This window comes from Meles meles, chromosome 9 (assembly GCF_922984935.1).
Source record: "Meles meles chromosome 9, mMelMel3.1 paternal haplotype, whole genome shotgun sequence".
Lineage (NCBI taxonomy): Eukaryota > Metazoa > Chordata > Mammalia > Carnivora > Mustelidae > Meles > Meles meles.
The window spans coordinates 98,294,664-98,318,337 of NC_060074.1; the positions used below are offsets into that span (position 1 = coordinate 98,294,664).

Here is a 23,674-nt window from a genome sequence, read left to right on the forward strand (position 1 = left end):
GACAAAATATGCGTCATCCAGTTTTTAAAAATAGTTGTTCCCTGGGACATCTTAGCAGCTCAGTCAGTTAAACATCTGCCTTCAGCTCAGGTCATGATCCCTGAATCCTGGGATCGAGTCCCGCATCAGGCTCCCCACTCGGTGTGGAGTCTGCTTCTCCCTCTGCCTGCCATTCCCCTGCTTGTGCTCTCTCTCTGTCAAATAAATAAAATCTTTTAAAAAAAAGTCTTTCCCCAGCACCATGAGAGGTGACTAATAAAAATACAAGGCACCAATCCGAGATGGGATTTGAGATACAAAAATATTGCTCCTTAAAATGCGAACAGACTCGTAGCTTTTACCATGGAATTCTTGCTCAAAGATCATATTCAAAGAATACAGATTTTTAAAAAAAGAAAATACAAATATGTGGCCACAAAATGACTATACTTTGTGCAATGTTTGTGGAAGTTCTCTGCTTTGCTAGGTTGGATTTAAGAAACTTTCTTGGAAACTGGACTCCAAGATATCCTGATTTGTTTTCAGATGTGTGAGTATTATATGAAACAGATTATTGAAGAGAAGTCAAGGTCAGAATCAAAAAAAAAAAAAAAAAGAAGAAGAAGAAGAAAGAAAGAGAAAAAGAAAACCCAGGTTTTGGAGTTTGGGTAATAAGTAGTCTCAGGACTATAAAATCTTTTGACTCAAAAATACAACTCAGAATGCAAACCCCAATTTGCTGTCACTGTGAGAAAAGCAAATATTTCCAACTGTATCTAAACCATCTTGAAAGCAAAAGTTCAAGGAAAGAATTGCCTCTTGTATGTGATATTAACATCTCCCATCTTGAGAAGTTCTATCTGTTAATATGAATCATAATAAGATGATTTGTGAGTAGATAGATGCAGAACATTTTATTCACATCTCCGTACATTTTATTTGCATATAAAGTGGCACATTTGTACTCAACAATAACTAGCCCTGGAGGAGTAATATTTAATAGGTGAATATAATTATCCCAGTCAGGCCATAAACATTTTCTTTAGGGCAATGACTACAGTTTAAGATAGCCTCATAATGACTCTTGTAAAGTACCACACTCTTACCAAATTGAGCTCGAGAAAAAAATTTAAGCTACAAAAATATTATGATTTCATTTGAATAAAATATCTGTTTTCACTTATCCACAGTTTTAGGAGTGATACGCATAAAGGTCAATGAGTTATTAAATGTTTAATTTTGATTCTGTGTGAAGACATCAAGCCATTATTTTAAGTACAAACGTTTTTAGAACTGTAAATATTTTATTGTATACCATGTTAACCACCCAGAATTGTTTTATTTTTCATCTCCGATAATGACATTATTACAGAAGCTAGATAGAATATGCGTAGTTAATACTTCTGGTCATTTAATGTGGCGTATTCAGGATATCTGATCGTATGCCTTGCATTCATTGGTTCTGTTTTTTTTTTTTTTTTTAAAGATCTTTATTTATTTATTTGACAGCGAGAGAGAGAGATCACAGGTAGGCAGAGAGGCAGGCAGAGAGAGAGGGAAGCAGGTTCCCCGCCGAGCAGAGAGCCCGACGCGGGACTGGATCCCAGGACCCCGAAACCACGACCCAAGCCGAAGGCAGCAGCCCAACCCACTGAGCCACCCAGGCGCCCCTCATTGGTTCTGTTTTGACCAAGCAGTTTTTTCTAAGATTTTAGGATGTGTTGCCTAGATAGTTATAATGTCTCAATATTTTAGAAGTTAATGTGTGTATATATATATATACATATACATATATATAGTCTTATACACAAACTAGAAAAAACAAGAGCTAACTTATTTTGTCTGCCCTTCTAATGTTGACAGAGGTTTTCTGTCAGAAATCAGAAGGCTTGTGCCATCACATTGCTTTTTGCATTAATAAGCCAGGTGATGATTCAGTTATCTTCTATGAATTTCTTGTCTGTTAGTTGATGTATCAGACCAACTCCTGAGAATTCCTTAGGCCAGAAATTCTGGAGATTGTGTTCCTTACTCCAACCTGATGTGTAAGGATGACGTCAAGGAGGCCCTAAGTGCTTGTAGGGAAGGGAGTCAGAAGAAGTACTGAAGGGAGCCTGAGGTTAAGTGTTACATACTGAGCACAAGGAAGAATTGAGAAGTCAGTGTGATGTGAGAACAGTCATAGCAAATGTCCTGACGTTACCACGACTGGTCGACTTTCAGAGCAACTATGCTCACAAGTCCAGGGAAGGAATTGATGCGGGATACCTGGGCTAGAGTGTCTGTAAGTTGCCTTCCAGCCTCAAAGACTGTGGGAATGTCTCCTCCTGTAGGGTATTAGGTGATATTCCAGTTTGTTCTTTCTGCAACTACTTCATACTTTTGCTGATAGAAGTACATAACTCATGTTCGTATTTGTAGGCTGATTGTACAAGGTTTCATTACTACAGCTCTTAGATATTTTTTGTATCAAAGTTCAGTTCCCTCGAGTTTGTGAATAACTGCCCTCTAATTGAGAATTCAGTGTCCTTGGCTTGCTCCAAGTTTGTTTGAACACAGCCCAGAGTCTCTTGTTAAGGCCAGTCCACCCAGAGCCTTGGCTCAGTGTTGTGCTTCCAGCAAGGGAAGCTTGTTTGTTTGGCAAAAACCTGTGGAGTCGCAAGACTTTAAAGATTTCTTTTTTTGGCTTGTATTTTGCCAACATCTGGACGATGGATATGGAGAACATTTCTCAGCATATGTTCTTCTGGAAATCCCATACGTATTGACAATGGGAAATTAATTTGGCTACTGTAAAAATGGCCTCATTTTGGCCCCCGAGCCCGTGGGATTTCTGGCTGGAGTCTTCTGCGTCAAATATCTCCCTGAGTTGGGGCAGTCCACCAGTAAACCACTGGTGGGCCTGCTAGATCAGATCGCGGTCTGAATGTGAACATTTCTTCCCTTTGTATGCGCAGAGAGCACCCACTCTCATCCTTCTACACTCAGCCACTCAGCCACTCAGCACTCCCACTACCAAGCCACTATCAGAGTCCCTCCGGAGGCTGGGACGGCAACTGCAGCATGTGCTTAGGTGTGCCCTCACCATCTTCCTCTTCCTCGACCCCTGCCCAACACAGCCATGACACAGGTTTGGTGTTTTAGTCTGTGCCTTGTAACTTACACCATATCGTGTCTGGGACAGCGCTTGCCTTGGGAGCAGTGGTGCCTCATTCATTCACTGTCTCGCCCATGTATTGATTCAGAATATATTCACTGAGCACCAAATGCAGGTCAGGCCCAGTGCCCGATGCTAGGGAGGGAGCAAGGACCGAGCAGACAAAACTCCCTGTCATCATGGACTTGCCACTCTCCTGGGGAAGACAGATTATAAAGAAAATGAAGAAGCAAAAAGTATAGAAAGTGATAAGCGCTGTGAGGAAATAAAACCAGGGAGCGGATAGAGTGTTGTGCTTGTGACTTTAAGTAAGGTGTTTGGGGAAGACTTTCCTTGGAGAAAAGATCTGAAAGAGGGAGGAAGGAGCCAGAGGGAATGCAAGAGAGGACAGAAGCTGCACACAGCGTGTCATGCTTGACTTCACTTTACTTCATGGGGTCCCGGGAAGCCTTGAAGTGGGTGAGCAGGAGAAGGAGCTGATGTGACGTGCATTTTAATGGTGTCACTCTGGCTGCTCTGTAAGGCGAGGGCAGAGACAGGGAGACCTGTTTGGAGGCAGATGCAGTCATCCAGGCAGATGGGGATGGTGGGAGGAAGCGGGTGGGGTGGGGAGCTGCAGGGTTCTGCCTGTATTTCAAAGAGGGTGTGACCAGCGTTCCTGATGGATTTGGTCTGTCGTGGGGAGAAGGGAAGAGTCACAGAAGATGCCAGGTTTGGCCCGGGGTTGGATAGCAGGATAGCCTTGCTTGTCTGAAGTGGTGGAGACCCAAGGGGAGCAGGTGATGGGGAGACAGCACCAAGTGAGGAGCTTTAAGTGCCTCCTGCATGTCTTCTGTGAAACAAGGAAATCGTCTTAGACACGGGGAATGAGACCCTTGAAACAACTTTATAGCAGAGTTCACATTCACTTAATAATGCCTGACTGTTAAGCAGTATACACTGTTTTCATTCAACCTTCACAAAAGTGTGAAGACTCTTATTATTTATAATAATCATTATTACATACTGAGTGGTTGTTCTAATTATATAATTGTCACATTATTATAATAATTGTAGTTGTCATTATAGAGTAGATGACTTTTGTGTCATTATTACTACTACTGCTATTTACAGACAAAAAAAAAAAAATGAGGTTCCAAGAAACTAAATCACTTGCATAGAGTTCTTCAGCTTATGAACACCAAGTTTTGAACTTGGGTCTGTCTCATTTCAAAGTTGGGTCTTTTTAGTGTCTTTTTTTTTTAAGATTTTATTTATTTATTTGACAGAGAGAGATCACAAGTAGGCAGAGAGGCAGGCAGAGAGAGAGGAGGAAGCAGGCTCCCCGCTGAGCAGAGAGCCCGACGCAGGACTCGATCCCAGGACCCTGAGATCATGACCCGAGCCGAAGGCAGCGGCTCAACCCACTGAGCCACCCAGGCGCCCTCAAAGTTGGGTTTTTTAAATGACTAAATGAGCCACACGGGCAGCAACCTACAAAGGTGATGCAAGAGATTTTTGCTTTTGCTTTTTCCTGAAGCCATTAACCACTTCGTTTCTGTTGCTCATGAAGCTGTGAACTGAGTTTTTATTTATTCAGTCCCCAGCTACAAAGTAATCATCTCCCATACAGCAAGCTCCTGCCAGTGCTGGGGATATGATATTGTGCACATATGCCCCCTGCCTTCTTACAGCTTACTCTATTTTTAGCAGCAGATATAAAATTATCACTGTGACAGACAGTTCAAAGGAGAGGTCTAGGGCATGGTGAGGGCACTTAATAGAGAAATGTGACCTAGTCTGTGGATGGGATGATGATTTAGCTAAGCTGATACAAGTAGGACTATCTAGGGATAGCTAAGGTGGGGAGGGAAAGTATTTCAGGCAGAGAGAACAGGTGCAAGGGCCCTGTGGCAGGAAGAAACATTGCATATCCAGCATCCTATCCTAGGAACTTCAAGAAGGTCTGTGTCACAGGGGCTTAGGACCAGAAGTGGAGGGGCACAAGACAAAAGCTAGAGGTCTCCACAGGCTGACCAGATGCAGAAACTCTGAGTGGCTTGACCACATAATTTATCATCCAAACTGCCATACTTTAGGGTGCACTAAAATGCTAAATGGGATAATTTGTTGGCACTACATGTGTGATCCAGGTCTGTCCTGGCAAACCTGGAATGATAATCCCACTATTTATGGGTCAATTTAAGAATTTTAGTCCTTATTCTAAGAGTTGATGGGAAGCCAGTAATAGGTTTAGCAAAGAGGGGAGAGTTCACACGATCAGGTTTGCATCTTTAAAGTATCACACTGAATTTACTAAACAGTACTGACCAACGTCCATTTTCTAGATGTTGTGTTTATGTGTTTTATGTGTTTTGTGTTGTGTTTATGGCTACATAAAATGTTATCATTGGGAAAGCTAAATGAAGGGAGCAAGGAACTCTCTGTTCTAATTGTACTTCTTATGAGTTTTCATTTATTTCAAAATGAAAAAAAATTAAGCTTACTCTGGTTGCTGAGAAGATAAGAGCCAAGCCAATTGGAAAAACAGATTTCAGAGGGAAGGCTAGTTCTGGAGACCACGCCAAGATCTGAGGGCAAAATGGTATGACGGCACTGGAAATAAGTGAACTGATGTGAGAGATACTCAAAATGCAAAGATAGCAGGTTACTCTGAACTTCTCATCTCTGTATGTTCACTGAGATTTCTACCAGGACAAATGCTTGAAGAAGGGCAGGCAGGGGACATTGGGGCTGCCCTTATTTTTTTTTTTTTTAAGATTCTATATATATTTTTTAATATAAAAAAGAAAGAGGGAAAGAGAGAATAAGGGAGCACAAACAAGGGGAGGGAAAAGTAGACTCCCCCGTGAACAGGGAGTATGATGTAGGGCTCGATCCCAGGACCCTGGGATCATGACCTGAGCCAAAGGCAGCCACTTAACTGACTGAACCACCCAGGTGCCCCGGGGCTGCTCTTCTAACAACCACCTTCCGCCTGGTCTTCTGAGGGCAGTCAGAGCGGTGCCAGGAAAAGGAAATTCATTCATCTCGCTAGATCTCTTCACGTCTTTCTAGGGAAACAAGATGACATCTCTCCAAACCAAAGGCCACAAAATGGTGATAACAGGGTTTGAACTTACCACATACAATAAAATATTCCCTTTCTCCTTTTTATGGATCGAGAGAAAGGAGTGGAAAGGGAAGGGTTGATAGGACATTTTTAGATTAAAGAATGAGAGGTAGAGAAGGAAATGTGCTCAAAATAAATTGCTTTTGAAAAAAAATATGCTTGAGAGTTATTTTGGGGAGAGCATATTTTATACTACTCAGAACAAGAGAAAGCCACCGATCCTGAAAAATGTCCAACAAGAAATATTTTGGTATTTACTTATTTTTTACTTGCTTGAGTATCTTCGGAGATTTTTCTAAACTTTAGCTCTTCTTCGTTATGTGTCTTCTTAATGTTTCCTAAGTCCTTTCCAGTTGGTCAGGAAGTTAAGTCCTGATAAAATGAATCACCTTAACCACCATCAAGAGATTGTTGTCTGCGTTGTTTTTTTACAGTATGAAGATGGCAGGAGTCAGGAAGAGAAGGAAGTGTCTTTGCATTTTGCAATCTCTGGCCGGTATTTCTCATGATTGAGAGAACACAGACCACAATACAGTGTGCGGTGTCCTCAGTGGCCGTGCGGGGCATTTGGGAATGTGGGGAAGTGGCCGATATTGGTGCACTATGGCTACAGCATTGTTCTTCAAAGTTTCCGAGAATTACTCCCACCCCAAACCATGAAATGCAGATTTTGTGTTTTGTCGTGCTAGGTAGGTTAATAAAATAAGTGGATAGGGATTTAGATATTGGGATGATTTCTAAATCGTATTCTCCAAATAAAGCTTTATGTAAGAATGGGCCCCTGCTTACCAAATAGTTATATTCCAGAAGACTCTTGTTTGAAACTTGGAATGGATTTCTTTCAGCTTTATTGAAGCATAATTGGCAAATACAAGTTGTGTGTGTGTGTGTGTGTATGTGTGTGTGCCTGTATATATACTAGAAGTCTACCTTGTCAACACATTTCAAGGAAATCCTACCATTTGCAACAACATGGAGGGACTAGAAGACATAATGCTAAGTAAAATAAGCCAGACACAGAGGCACCTGCATGGCTCAGTCGGTTAGGCACCTGACTCTTGATTGTGGCTCTGGTCATGATCTCAGGGTTGTGGGGTCAGGCTCTGTGCTGGGCATGGAGCCTGCTTAACATTGTCTGTCTCCGTCTCTTGTTTGCCACTCATGTCGCTCTGTCCTTCTCTTAAAAAAAAAAAAAGACAAGCTACAGAAAAACATTGCATGATTCCACTTAAATATAGAACCTAAAAAAGTTAAGCCTCACATCCCCAACTTCCCAAGGATTTTCCCAACACCCTTCCTGCCTTCAGTTACTTCACTTCCTTTATCTGCAGTGATCTTTTTGGTCTACTTCATCTCAACTCCCAAGCCACATCCTGACCACGTTCAAAGTCACAGTGTGATCATCCCGCCTGGAACCACATCCTTTTGTCTTCCCAGATGACTTTGAAAAGCATCCCCAACTTGATGGAGGACTTGAGGTCTTTGGTTCTGTCACTGCCATTTCTTTCCATTGTCCAATTTAACTTCTTTAAAAATAAAGCCATTCCGCCTATCCCTATGCCACAGTTGAATTAGTCACTTGGGGTGGTACCCAGGTCTTTGTATTTTTCAAAGCTCTGTGGTGAGTATGATGTGTAGCCAGGGTTGAGAACCAGTGCTCCATGTTCTGAACATCAAAATACCTAGTTCTCTACTTGCTAGGTAAGAAATCTCTAAGCATTAATACTAAGTATTAGTAATTAATTAGTAATTAATACTAAGTATTAATAGTAATACTTAGTATTATTATAGTACTTATATTGTATAATACTATATAAGTGTAGTATAATATGTAAGTATAGTATACTATTTAGTGTTATAATAAGCAATACTAAGTAGTAATTAATACTAAGTATTAGTATGGGTTTTAAGAGGGTCATTCTGGAAATAGAGTATTGCTTAATAACTATAGCCTCAGGAATATGAATTGCTTTAACCAGTGAGAGATTTTTGGTCTATGCTTCACACATCTCCCTGTAACAGGTTGCCTTCTCCCTAGGGGCTCCTTAAAGGCTGAGTCCTTGTCAGTGTAGGAGAGTGGTTCTCGAACGATGCTTCCGTGGCATAATCACTAAGATCATCTACACTGGGCAACCTCCAGATCTCTATCTTCCTTCCTGACTTCTCCCCTGACTTTTGCATATCCTGCTGCCTACTTATCACTTCCTCTCTTATCCAATCAATCAGAGACTTCTGGTAGATTTACCTATCAGTTATATTCCAAACCTGGACATTTCTTCCAATACCTACTTTCGCCATTCCACTCTATTCTTACCTGGCTACCCTCCTCTGTGGTCACCACGTTTTCACCTGTGCGGGGTGCACTCTTACTGCAGTGCACCCTTTCCTAGTCTTTCTCTAACAGCCAGACTGATTCTTTAAGAAGGTAAATCAGGTCGCATCACTGCCTGCTCTGAACTCTTTATTGAATTCCCATCTCTTGCATAAAGAGTTCACATTCTTCCCAGTGCCGACAAAGCCATAGATGGTCTAGCCCCTGCCTCCTCTCCTCCTGGTCTTTCTCTTCCCCAGACATACAAGATATATTTCCTATCACAGGTCCTTTGTAATGACTGTTTCTGCCCTACTCCCTCAATTCTTTACTTCATAATTTTTTGGCTTCTTTCCTCTTCATTTAGGTCACCACTCAAATGTCTTTAGTCCAAGAATTATCCTAACCACTTTTCTAAAAGATCCACCCTTCCCTCCAGTATCTGGCCCCTTAACATGATTTGTTTCTTTAAATCATGTCCAGGCGTGAGTTGGAGGGGGCTTACCCTGCTGCTCTTACCCTGCTGCTCTCCCGACCATTATGTATCACATCGTCACATTCATTGTGACATCGCATCGGCAGTTTGAGATTGTCCTGGGTGGGGGTATTTACACTATGGCAAAATCTACAAATCAAGGGCCCCCTCACCAAAGCTTGTTAGATATTTATATTACTGCTTCTGACTACATGAATGCAGACTATGAACTTGTGTGTTTTGGTCTGTCTCCTCCAATAAAATGTAAGTTCCTTGAGCACAGAGACTTAGTATGATTTTTGCATATGATCACATTTTAACTGTCTATGGTAGCACCTGGACATAGTTGGCATTTGGTCAATGTTTATTGAGTAGATGGATGGATAGATGCATGGTCCAGTGAGTGAATAAATGAATAAAAATCAGATTTTTGTCAGTCTCATTGCAACATTCAGAAATAAAATTTTTCAAAGGGACAGATTTCTTTTTTCTTCCTTATATTTTCTTTAATGATTGGTCGTGCAGTATTTCTCTGCTCTAAACACAAGTACACAGGTTTTCTTTCTTTCTCTTCCTTTCCTTCCTTCTTTACTTCTTCCTTTCCTTTCCTTTCCTTTGCTTTCTTTTCCTTTTTTTTTAACATGTGATTTCTTTTTGTAAGCCTATTGTATCTGTATTTTCTACTAATAACATTTTTTTCCTTTCATGTCTGTCTAAATTAAACATAGCAATATTTTTTGGTCTTATTCAGGGTAGCCATATAGCCTGGAAACCCAGACAAAGACACGTGATGGCTAGTATGTTGTTACTACATCACGCTGCATGCTTTGATGACATAACATGATGGGTTTAATGCATTGTTCCTCATGAGTGGCCCAAAGCGCCACAGAAGTTGTAAGGCATGCAGTCATTAGCACAGCACACATGTCAATCACCACACCCGTATCTGCGATGCACGACGGTGGAAGATTTATGTCTCTGAGTTCTACTGAATAAACCGTCACCTTCGGTACTCCTCAGAAGATAGCCTCAAGGGAGTTTACATCTGGTGAACCTGCAGCCCACTTTACAGGGTCACTTCCTCCCATCTAGATGGGGAGATCATCTTCTCCCCCGCTTCACACTGTTCTGTCATGAAGAGATGGCATGCGTCCTGTGGGAACCACTGTTGTGACCTTCTCCTAGCCTGTCAAGTGTGGGCACTAATTAATCACCAGATGAAATCTGTCCAAACATCCCCAGTGTTCTCAGCCTTTTGGGCCACCTGAACAAAGAACACAGTGACCTCTGGATTTTTTTTGTCTCTCAGCAAAAAAGAGGCACATCTCACGGATCAGGAGCTAAATGATCCCACCCAGAGCATGCGCAGTGCAGACCGGCAGGGGGATGCATGGGCAAGCATTATTGTGCAACAGTCACAAAGCTGTCAGTGACTTTCTAAAGGACAAAATATCTTTGAGAAAAGCATAGTAGCAGAAGGCTGGATGAGGACAGCCATCCAAGCTGTCCTGGGCTCTCTGAGTCTGGCTTGCACACCTGGTTCTGGGTGGGATGGCATGATTAGCATGGAAAGAGGTGGGAAGCAGGCTTTTCTCTTGTCTCCTCCTCATTGACCAATTAGGAGGTCACATTCTACTTCCTCCCTTTGTGTCCCCAAGAGCAGTTTTTATCACAACATGGTTCATGTGTCCGCTTCATAAGATCAGCTGTGATACTAGCCACAATGTAGGCTCCTGGTCCCACCCAGACCTACTACATCAGAATCTCAGTATATGTTGGTTTTCTTCCCCTCTCCAATTTTTTTTTTCCCCTGGAGGCCCTCAAGAATGTGTTGGCCCCTGTTTTATTCTTCCATTCATCAGTCAGTGCATACAGTGATTAAATTGAAGCTTATGAAATTGCTGATATGTGGCCGTGTTGGAGTAGCAAAACTGGCATCTTAGTGTGGTGGTTCTAAAATGCTGAAAAAACAAAGACCAAAAAAAAAAAAAAAAAAAGAGGTCTTTGACCACAAGGAGTTCAGACTGTGGGTGGAGAGACACACAGGCATGTGGTGGGTGCTGTGGTAATAAACAGCTGGTAAGTTTTTTTGTTTGTTTGTTTATTTTTGTTTTCAGCTAGTAAGTTTTTACAAGGCACTTGAACACCAGTGTTATGAAATACAGATTACTTAAAAATCATTTAGATAAATTTTCAGGTGACAGATCGATAACAGGCTATCAAGGGAAGTTAGCATAGCACTCCTCAAGCTTGATGTTCAGTAAAGTGATGATTTTCAGTGGTGGGTCCCCAAGGATGGGGAGAATAGGAGTATTAAGGTCACCTGAAATTCTCTTTTGAATTACATTCTTCTCGTCCCATGGGAGCATCTGCTGTATTGCTCTAAGCAAGGGAGCCCATTCCCTCACCCCTTAGAAGCACTGCCTGAAGGAGTAACCATTTGTGAAGAGAGTGAGCCATAGTCTTCAGGTGTGTGGACTCAGAAAAAGGAATCAAGAGCTGCCGCTTACTTGCAGAGTGACAAGTCAGAGACAGGTGCTAGCTCTGGCCCAGATGGTCACTTCTTATGTTGTTATATTTTGACACTTTTACAGCCATGAGTAGAATGTGAGAAATATTGATCTTATGGGATAAATGAGTGTGGTTGTAGGAGATAACAAGGATAGATTTGATCCAGTGGTCTTTGTCATTCATTCAGAAGTGGCTGGCAATTCATGAAATTGACAATGGTAAGGAAAAAAAGAAAAAGGAAAGAAAGACCTGCGAAGACCTGCGAAACCGAGAATGGCTCAGAAGAAGCCAGTGACATGGAATGGAATGGGAAATAAAACCACTTGGTCATATTCTTTGGGAAGTCTGGAAACAACAATGCTCCTTTAGTTTATGAGCTGGCCAATGGGATAGAGAAGAAAACAGGAGCTCAGTCAGGCACAAGAAGTGAATGCTTAGATGCTAGAATGGCTGGTCTTTTTCAAAATATGCTTCTAGAATCCCACTTAATCCCATCCTTCCACAGAGAAATCTTGTCTACTCTACCAGTAGGGATTAGCTCCTCTCTGAACTCATTACTTTCACTATTTCATGTCACCCAACTTACGTTTAATAAGGTTTCTTGTGAGTCATTCATTACCTCTTTCTTGGCTTTGTCAACTAGATTGTAAGGGGTATCCAGGGCTATTTTTATAAGTCAAAACAATTGCATTATATTGGATTCAATGCAATGAGAATAGAATCTTAATAAGTATTTGTAGAATGTAGAGAGAAGAGGAAGAAAAGAAGACAGACTCCCTATGCTTAAAATATCATGAGTTGTTTTTTGTTGTTGTTTTTTTGCGGTTTTGTTTTGTTTTGTTTGTAAAACCTAGTTTAACCAGAGAAAATGACTTTTGAGGGGAAATGAATTCTTTGAACCTTCCTTAGGATGAAGAGAACAAGACCTGTTTCTCATTCCTACAGTGATAACTAGAATTTATTATCCTCCACTTAAGCAAGAAGTCATTTAACTCCAAGCTATAAAAAAAAAAAAATTGCAGTCAACTCCAAATACTTATGAATAATTTGCTATTACTATGATCTGATGTAATTCTCAAATGCTTGAACTTTGCTTCATGTAAAAGCCAGCCTTTGTGTGCATGTCAGCTGATATAATTTTAAAAAAGTAATTTGCTTGCCAGGGAGTATGTATTTTGGGAAGTTCAGTGACGACCAAGTGTGTAGGGCATCTGGTGGGGTTTGGCTTTCTAACACCAGGAAGCTAAAATAACCAGAGACTTGCCAATAGTGGTCACTGTGTTTACTGCTGAAACCAAACTTTTAAATGTAATTTTATATCTATAGATATAGATACAGATATAGATATAGATAGATTTTTTAAAATAAGCTCTCCACCCAATGTGTGGGGTTTGAACTCATAACCCTAAGATTAAAAGCTACATGTTCTAGTGAGTGAGCCAGCTAGCTTTCCCCTGAAAACCAAATTTTTAAAACCAAAGACCATGTCAACGTTTCTAGAACTGTAGCTGGTATGATGCTTTTTATTTTTTTTTTTTATTTTTTTTTAAAGATTTTATTTATTTATTTGACAGAGAGAGATCACAAGTAGGCAGAGAGGCAGGCAGAGAGAGAGGAGGAAGCAGGCTCCCTGTGGAGCAGAGAGCCCGACGCGGGGCTCGATCCCAGGACCCTGAGATCACGACCTGAGCCGAAGGCAGCGGCCTAATCCACTGAGCCACCCAGGCGCCCCGGTATGATGCTTTTTAAATTGATTTATACTCCATAAATCATATAGCCTACTTATGGGATGGCACAAAATAGGGTAAAGATCAGTGAAAGGTAGTTTAGAAACTAAATGAGATTAGTATTTTAAATAACTAGCTGTTCTTCCCCAAGTTAACATGCATAGCATTTATCAGTTGCTAATTACAGACTGAAGAATCACCTTGTCAAAAGACACCGTATCTTTTTCACTCTGGCTCTAGATTTTCTTAATTATTTCCCCTTCCTGATATCGAACAGAAGCCTATCTGTCTTAGTAGAAATAAATTAATGCCTGCCACTGAGCATATTAACGATGGTTGGTGAAAATACGGCTCCTCCATCTCTGATCCTAGCAGCCCAGCCCACTTGTTCAATTAGCTCCCCTTCACACAACAGATGAAGATTCTTAAATGTCGAAAGTCATGAAACTCTTCGTTCTTCCTTGTTACAAAGTCCAAGCCTTCAAAGACCAAAGCAACCCACTGTTTATAGGCTTTATTAAAAATAGCTCAGAGGCATGGATTCACAGCCCAAGGGACATGTTTCATAATTTTTTTTTTCTCCTGCAACTTAACCTTGTGTTCTTTTTAAAGATCAAAAGAGAAAATGTTTCATAAACTTCTCATTATTTCTAGAAGATTCTTTTTTCTTGCAGATTCAATTTTAAAAAATGTATGTGATGCAACATTTCTCTCTGTGGCACAAGTGACTTGAGGGAGGAGAAAGAAACAAGATGGCTAGTTGAATTCTCATGATTTTATGTTATATTAGCAACCTCGATTTTTTTCTTAGCATGGAACAATAGCTGGGTCATACAGCAGGGGGAAAGTGGCCTTCTATGTTGAGGCATATTCCTCTTGGAAAGGAGGAACACTTGCCTACAGTAAAAGAGGGATTTCTTGGGTTCTAGTCCTGTGGGTACCACCCAATACTTAATATTTCTTTTCTTCAGCAAATCTCTTACCAGTGCCTTGGCTTTCTTATATATCAAATAGAACCTGATACTCATTATCTCTGCTGGAATGCTGTGGGAATGAACGTTAATTGATCAGTGATGGTGCAGTAGGATTTAATCTCTCAGAATGAGAGCTGTACTGTGGGACAGGGGTGCATTATATGGTTGCTAGTATATGGGTCAAGGCCTTCTTAGGCTGTGGATGCTTACGTAATTTACTCTATTGTGAATGAGCTAGAATGCAGAGGTAGACCACGCATGTGCATTTTTTCCTAGTGGAATATCATTATCATTAGTAGTAACTGGCATGTTTTTATAGGACTCTTGCCTCTTGGAACACTTACTGGACAATAGCATGTTGTTATCATTTTGTGCAGGACTTCAGTCTTTTTTAAAAAGATTTTATTTATTGGGTGCCTGGGTGGCTCAGTGGATTAAGCCGCTGCCTTCGGCTCAGGTCATGATCTCAGGGTCCTGGGATCGAGCCCCGCATTGGGCTCTCTGCTCCGCAGGGAGCCTGCTTCCTCCTCTCTCTCTGCCTGCCTCTCTGCCCCACGTGTGATCTCTCTCTCTGTCAAATAAATAAATAAAATCTTTTAAAAGATTTTATTTATTTATTTGACAGAGAGAGAGATCACACGTGGGGCAGAGAGGCAGGCAGAGAGAGGAAGGGAAGCAGGCTCCTCGCTGAGCAGAGAGCCCTATGTGGGGCTCGATCCCAGGACCCTGGGATCATGACCGGAACCGAAGGCAGAGGCTTTAACCCACTGAGCCACCCAGGCGCCCCAGGACTTCAGTCTTTTACACCATTAGAAACCAAGTGCCTGGGAGGATAAACTGTTTTTTTTTTTTTGTAACCAAATTATTAAATTTAGAAATTTGACTTAAACAAAAAAATTCAAGAAACCAGTTTTTCCTTTAATCATTCCCTTTAAATTTCGTGAGAATCTTTACTATTACTTACTAACATTTAATTCCTAACTTAGGACTAACATTTAATTCCAGACTGCTTAAAAATTTGATTCGACCATGTATGGTTGATGGAATAAAATATGTCTCTGAATGTCTGAGTATAGCACATATCATAGTATTTGTTTATAGTCTGAAGAATCAGATGCTAACTTTGAAGGCCAATTTGTTTAGGCTTATGTGTTCTCTGCTATAGCATGAAATTATCATGAGCATGCTCCATCTTTTTCAAGGAGATTGATTATTGGTATAATGAGGATATTAGTTTACTGCAACTGCCATAATAACATACCACACACTGAGTGGTTTAAACAGCAGAAATTTGTTTTCTCACAGTCCTGGAGGCTGGAAGTCTGAGATTAAGATGGCGGCAGATCTGGTTCCTTCTGTAGCCTCTCTTCTTGGCTTGCAGACAGCCACCTTCTCACTGTGGATTCCTGTGGTTGTGTCTCTCTGTGTGCCTGCATCTGATGATTCTCTCTGGGTCCCGATCTTCTCTTCGTAGAGGGACACTCCTCGTATTGGGTTAAGGATGACTCTAACAATCCCATTTTAATTCAATCACCTCTTCAAAGACCCTGTCTTCAAACACAGTTCTGTCCTGAGGTGTTGGGGGCTGGTATGGATCCTGGTAGGATGCAATTCAGCCCCAAACAATGAGGAAAATTCTACATCCGTCTAGTTTAAACCCATTCCAGTAACAAGGACGTGTAGCAGAGCATTCCCGCAGAGCTCCAGTTTACCAACCTGCCTCTTACAGTGGCCTTGAATTTGGAGCACCCAGGACATGATAAATCTCAAGCCTGTGAGGACTCTCAGGCCAGAGAAGTTCAGATGAAGTTCAGACAGTGCTGTTAAACAGTGACAGCGCTAAATTTAAAACCAAGGTATGCCACGTGTGCACTGAGTATGTCCTGTAGAAAATAGAAGTTGTCCATTGTAGTGATGTACTTGTAAGTTGCATTCTTCATAACAGTAAAATGAAGAAGATAGGGGTGGAGCTGGGAGAGGAGCAGAGACTGAATGGCCTGACTTCGAATATAGCCACAAGGGTTTGGCTGATTTATGACAAGAGCCTCCCAAGGATCTGACACTTTTAGTTGTCTAGTATTTCCTATAACAACCTCACTTATGTGTCTCTACTAGACACCTAGGATCCTGGGGCCAAATCAGGGTGACATTATGTAATGAATGCCTGCTGTGTTCTTGAAGCAGTGAGAAGCATTTGGGGGCACGACGCCGCCAGACCCAGGCCGACCGCATGTCAGTTTCAGAGGGGGACTCAGTCTTTGCCATTTTGGCAGCTAAAGAGAAGTCGTTCCTAAAAACCGTAACCCTTCATTCTACAAATGAGCTATTTCAAGGCCAGAGTGATGGGGTAGCTTAATCCAATATCCCAGTTTATTCTGGGCACATCTAGAATTAGGACTACTATCTTGTTGCCCTGAGTGCTTCTCCCTCTCACTAAAGCTCAATGACTCCATTGATATTCAAAATGATTATCCATGCCTTTGCCTCTAATACATTTTCAACTTGCGGTTCATGTGTTTCCCACGACAGTTCACCATAGTGAATAGCCAGGTGTGGCCCTCTCTTTCTTGGAGACATTACAGAGACAATCGTATCAAAGGGCAAAATCCTCCTGAAGTTCAGTCGTTGTGTTAAAGCACATTCACTGACACTGTTTGCACATGGCGGGGTTAAAGAAAAGAAGAAAGCATGGCTTTTGACGCAACGGACCTGGGTTTGAGTCCTAGCTCAGCCACTTGCTTGCTGTTGGATAGAACACAAATGACGTTCCTTGTCTGCACATGTTTCCTTATCTGAATGAATGCTAACAATAATTGCCTGCCCACATAGTGGTAGGGAATTGCAAAAATATATGCTTTATTGAATTTAATGTCAGGTACACCCAAGACATTCAGTAAATGGTATCTACCTCTGCTTTTCTCTTGAAGCTCAAGAAATTATGGCTATTTTAGTAGACAGAAGGTGTGATTTTTCAAAATTCTCTGTTGGTAGAAGGCCTCCACCCCTTTATTCTTGGAATATCAGACACTTAAGACCATAAAATGGAAAAATTTCTATCTACTTCAGTGCTGACAGATATAATAATCAGCAGTGTCTTAAGAGCAAAATGCCTTGAAAACCTCCAAACACAATATTAAGTGTCAAATGTGAAGCCTGACTAGCCTGCTTTAGGAAATTTATATCCCACTTTTTGTACAAAGATTAGCATAAAAAATCAATTTGGGGAACTGAAATAGAAAATAAAATATCAGTTCTAATTACTTCACTTAGCAAAGTAATTCTTAAAGATGGCAATAATTTTCATAATAGGCAATTGATTACAATAGTAATGTGAGAAGTGGATAATTATTTAAACTCAGCTTTTAATGTTTTTTTATGACAACACAGAATATGTAAAAATAAAGATATGTATGCACAATCGATATATCATTAGGCTAAAATTTTTATTTGACTTTTTTATGGTTTCTTATTCTATGCATTTTTATAGAGCAAGTGACAGGTTTAAAATGAAGGAGATTTACAGTAAAGGGAAAATACGTTCAGGATTAGGGAGCTTTTCTTTTGGTGATTCCCAGCCCCCAAACACCAGAATGATTCTTAGATCCCTCCCTACATGAATGATATTATCCACAGTCTTTGTTTGTGCATGTTTGTTCAACTAAAGGCGGGGGAAAGTGTATTCGTCCCAGTTGGAGGACCAATTAGTGGCCAAATAGGAAGAATTACAGAAATCTGGGAACCAAGATCTAGGTTATTTTTCTGTTGTGAGAGATAGCTATTTGCTTGCTTGAAGTAAAAAAAAAAAAAAAAAAGAAAGAAAGAAAAAAAATGCTTTGATTAATAGGAGTGAGGGGGGAAGGAACTCTAACACAGTGTCTATAGATCAGAGAGAAGATCTTCACTCTTGCCTCCCAGCCCCATTGAGACGTCTCACAGATAATGCAACAAGCTAGATAGGTTACCTTCCCCCTCTGCGCCTGCATTTGGGCATCTGCCAAATGTGGAGGACAATAAGGCTCACACCACTGGGCCACAGAGAACTTAAGGAAGATAGCTTATGTAAAACACTTAGCATGATGCATGCCGGGCAGTTAGCACTCTGCAAATATTTGCCTTGATTAAGGAAGGTAGTAACAATCACAAGGAAATGAGCATGTGCTTGAATTTCTACACATCTTCGATTCACAGCGGAGACCCAGCTCAGCCAGGGTTTAGAGGAGCTGATCCCCCTTCTCAAGATGAAAAATCTAACATCAGTTAGCTCTCTTGTGCCCTGCAGCAGTGTGTGGGGCGCCCTAATTCAGGAATTTTACTAATGACTTTGTGGCAAAGCGTCTGGTGCTCCACACTTTCATTAGCATCCGCTATTATTTTTCCTGTGAGATGCGCAGCGGTCCTCTTGAAGGGGACGGTTATGAATGGGGAACAGCTTGATAACAAAGCCACATCTACATGCACTCCACTGAAGGAAACTCTTCTTATGTGCAAATGTGGAGAAAGAGTAACGGCGCAGCGTAGAGTGAGAGAAGAAGCGTGGACTTGGACTTGGGAGCTGGACTGTCATAGGGCTGATCTTCACTCTGCGTCTCACTGCCTCTGTGACCTCAGACAGGTTGTCCAACTCTTGGGGGCTATCACTTATGAAATAGGGGACATGGTAGCTACCTGCTGGGAAGATTCAATGAAATAAGATTGTGAATGTAATGTGCCAGAGCTGACGTCTGTCCCGTGGCATGTCCTCCATGACAGATCATTTAACTGCCACTATCATGAGCGTCGCTGTGCCAGTTCACTGCTGAAGAAGGGTGGCTAAGCTTTATAGAGCACCAGCTTTACAAGTATTCATTAATTCTTGCGATCCTCTTGAAATCCATATGAGGTAGGAATCATATTCGTATAATTCCCATTTTACAGATAAGGAAATTGAGGCACAAAGTGGCTGAAGGGCTTTCCTAAGATTAAAAATCCAGTAGATTACAGAACTAGCCCTGACCCCAAGCTGGGTGACTCCAGCATCCACATTCATACCACTGAAATAAACCGTCTCTGAAGGAGGATCGCTGGCTTTCCCTCCTCCTCTGCTGCTCCTTCTCGGACTAAATTGGGTCCCTTCCATAGCTTATCACAATGCCTTGTCTAGATTCACATAGGCACATGGGTCCCTGGGGGGCTGTGAGATCCTTCCCCATCTTTGTCACTTTCGGTTTCACAAGGTACCTACCAGATGCTGCCCCTCACCAGGTACGGGAGCCACAAATAGTATAAAAATCGAGGCTAAGAAGACTGGAGAAGTTTTCTCTGATAGGACATTCTTGTCAGATGGTGTTTAGCAATGCAGTCTGATTGACTCTCAGGACGTTTTCAGACATGATGATGGTACGCCTTGAAGGAAGATGGGAAGGTGGTAGGTTGTCACCACTCCCAATGCTACTAATTCAGTGATGTTGAAAAGGTGACAGCACGTGACTTACATGGATAGTAGTTACAGGAATGAATGGCCACTACGCATTTCTGTGTGACTTCACTCCCACACTGTATTTGTTGAGTTTGCCAAGGCCCTGGCTTTTCCTAGTTGTGGGAGGAAGGGAGAGCGTTGGTTACATATCAGGGACTGAGCAGGCTTCAAACTCAGACCAAGGAACTCTATAATCTGCTTTTCCAACATACTAGTTCTCATTCATGACCTCTTCAAATTCCAAGACCCAGGTCTTAAGTAAAAATAAATAAATATGGGGCGCATGGGTGGCTCAGTGGATTAAGCCGCTGCCTTCGGCTCGGGTCATGATCTCAGGGTCCTGGGATCGAGCCCCGCATCGGGCTCTCTCCGCAGGGAGCCTGCTTCCTCCTCTCTCTCTCTGCCTGCCTCTCTGCCTACTTGTGGTCTCTCTCTGTCAAATAAATAAATAAAATCTTTAAAAATAAATAAATAAATAAATAAATAAATAAATATATAACTATCTACACATTGTCATCTCCCTTTTTTTTGTTGTTGTTTAAATGACTCAAAAATGAATTAGCCACCTATGGTCTATAAAACTCTTGGGGCTGTTAGAGCAATAGAAATTGTACTTTCTGCACCAAGTCTGGGAAGATTTAAGTTGTAGAGGTTTTGTATTCATTCTGCTAGTTATTATTAAGGGACAATTCGAGAACCAGTGACAAATTTTAGGCTCATCATGAATTATTCCAAAAAAGAACTAGCATGGAGTCCCATGGTTGGGTAATAGAAACTTTTTTTTTTTTTACCAGAATTTTCTCTCAAAAGGGAACCTTTTAGAGAAATGGTGTCAAGTGACCCACTGCTGTAGTGATGGATTTCCTCCTGAGATGCCCAGTCCACCGCCCATGCATCTATCCTGTACTGCATATCGACCTGCTGTCTGACTCTGAGTGTGTCATTTAACCTCTCACCTCTGGTCACCCATCTGTGAAGTGAGAGAAAGGTTATATTCCTCCCCCAGAAATAAAGAAGTAGAAGAAGTACTTAAATTTTTTACTGTGGAACACTAGAGGCCAAGGGGTATATGCATGAATATACATTTCTATTTACTTTATCATTAACCCCCAAGTCCTTTAATTTTTTGTTGTTGTTGTTGTTCAATTGCATGGAAAATATTTCTAACATGTTCAAGTCTCAAGCACAGGCAGGCCAATAATTCCATCTATCTGGGCTGACTGGATGACTGTTGCCTCAGGGTCAATATTCTCAAAATCCTTTCCCTGTATAAGTCACTGGGAACAACTACTCAGTTAACTGGCTCCGGGAAAAGCAATGACATTTGTTTCTTAGGCAGAAATGAGGATCTCATCTTGAGCTTTGACTCTTTCTTCTAAAAATGGGATATTAGACCTGAATCTGGTTAATGAGGTGCCTCAGTTCATTGGATTCTGGTTAATAGGGACTTGCGGTATTTATTTAGAATGCAATGTTTCATTTGGTGCTCGCTAGTGTTTAGAAGGCAATCTCTTTAGCACAGAGGCAAAGGTGTGTTAAAAAAATAATTCAAGAAGAAATGTTACATTGATCATGTTTTGTCAGGGCACTTGGCTCTTGAGCTTAGAAATAATTAAGATGTCCCCATTAGATGCAAAGCTCGGAGGGGACGCTGTAAGTTTCCCTGAAGGCAGGCTTCTTTATCGCTTGGAACCGCCTTTCTTGGCTATTCAGAAATGGCAGAGTCAGCCAGGATTTGACACACATGTGACACATACATGGGCTAAATATAACCTCCTGGGGAGGAAGGAGACAGAATTCCCGACACTTGTGTAAGCAGCCTCCACTCCTACCAACCGGAGAACCATCTGAGAAACAGCCTCGCCTCCACTCCGGTCCCAGTCGTCAAAGTAAGGGAGCCCAAAGGGCAGTCAATATGTTGTCTTCCCTGCCGTTGTTTGTCACCTTGCGTGTGGGAATGTGGCATGCCCCCTTCCCAGCTCCTGGACGGGCACTTTTGTCTGGCAGCTACCCACCCCCTCAGGGGACATCAACCTGCAGCCCAGCTGCTGTCGCTAAGGCTCAGGCACTTAAACCAGGTTCTAGGTTGGCTGTTTACGCACTTAAGTGGAAAAGCGGTACCCAAGTCATCCCCAAGATTTAGTGATGACACAATAATTGCTTCCCTTTCAGCCGCAGGTGACGCATTTGCCACCACGGAGCATAACAGGCTGCTGCTCTCAGTCATAACAGGAGCGATGGGAGGGGAAGGCAGGAGGAAATAGAAAATGTCAAAGAGCTCAGGGTTGGAAATTGCATTTTGCAGATGCCATTAAGCTCTGTCAGGAGAGAAGATGAAAATGCTAATTGACAGATTTAGTTATGTTTTATTGTCTGCGAGCTGCAGAGGAAGTCATCAGATGATGCTATTTAATCATTAATGTAAAACTTTAAAGGAATTCGTCAGGTGTTTGCTATTCATCTTATACCCTCTCCACAGAGGTGTCTTAAACTACTCTACCCTGCCAGCAAGGGAGGAGAAAGAGTATAAATATTTATATACAGCCCCAGAACTGAGAAAAGTTAATCTGCGTAGCACAAGAATATTAATTGTAGTGTAAAAAATTCAGTATCCGTCAAGGACAATTAGGATATCTCTTATATTTCACCTAAAACTACACACACATACACATTCACTTACACACACATATTCACACAGAGTTTCTTCAGCCGTAAACTTAGCCATAGTAAGCACATGGTACATTAGTGTGTGTGTGTGTCTGTGTGTGCATGGATCTGTGTCTGAATTAAGTAAGTTAATATATGTTCATTGTATGGAGCGTATGCTCCATATTTTTTAGCTGCCATGAACACTATATGATACAATAAGTTAAAATAAAGTTATAATTAAGGGACTTAGAACTATTTTTTTGTTAATAGATGTTTTATGCCACAATTCTGTCCTTTTTTTTTTTTAAGATTTTATTTATTTATTTGACAGACAGAGATCACAAATAGAGAGGCAGGCAGAGAGAGGGGGAAAGCAGGCTCCCCTGCTGAGCAGGGACCCTGATGCGAGGCTCAATTCCAGGACCCTAAGATCATGACCTGAGCCGAAGCGCCACCCAGGCGCCCCAAACCTGTCCTTTTAAAAGGCAATATACAACGCATCCTTTTTTTAAAAAAGTAATTATTGATATACTTAATAAGAAACAAAAACTTATTTTCTTGCCCACATTCCCTTGTAATTCTGGAAAATAATGCCCGGTATTACATTCTCTGTCATTTTCATAGCATCTGAGCCCCTCAGGTTGCTGCTCAAGGGTTGTCCCAAACCCTCATATCAGGAGCCCAGGATTCATGTTGTAAGACTTCATACTGTCAGATTTTGTGAAGTTGGGCAGAATAGTGGTGCACATTCCTTTCCTGCCCATTTGGAGGACAGTGTGCGAAGGTCTGTCTTCTTTTGCTAACACTGCCATAACAAGGTACCAGTACCACAGACTGGGGTGGGGGGGTGGGGCTCAACAACACACATCTACTCTCTCATGGTTCTGGAAGCTGGAAGTCCATGACGAAGGTGTCAGCAAGGTCAGTTTCATTGTGAGGCTTCTCTCCTGGGCTTGCATATAGCTGTCTTTTCCTGAGATGTCCACGTGGTCTTTCTTCTGCGCCTCTCTCTGTCCTAACTGGCTCTTCTTATAAGGACACCAGCCATGTTGGGTCAGAGCCCACCCTAATGATCTTATTTCACATTAGTCACCTCTTTAAAGACCATATCTTCAAACACAGTCACATTCTGAGATTCTGGGGATTAGGACTTGAACATGTGAATTTGGGGGGTACACAATTCTGCCCACAATAGAGTCCTTTGTCTTCTTTAGTGTACCCCAAATTCTGGAAAATTCAGGAGTTATAAAATGCATGTGATCTTTCCTAGCATTAACTCTGATGAATAAGTTAGTAATCACTTGAAGTATTGTCATACAAACAC

The 23,674-nt window shown here is 41.6% G+C and overlaps 1 protein-coding gene across 4 annotated transcripts in view; it reads left to right on the forward strand.

The window, feature by feature from the left end:
- Positions 1 to 23,674, forward strand: part of NCKAP5 (NCK associated protein 5) — a 977,613-nt gene that overhangs the window by 306,559 nt on the left and 647,380 nt on the right. The window lies entirely within an intron of this gene.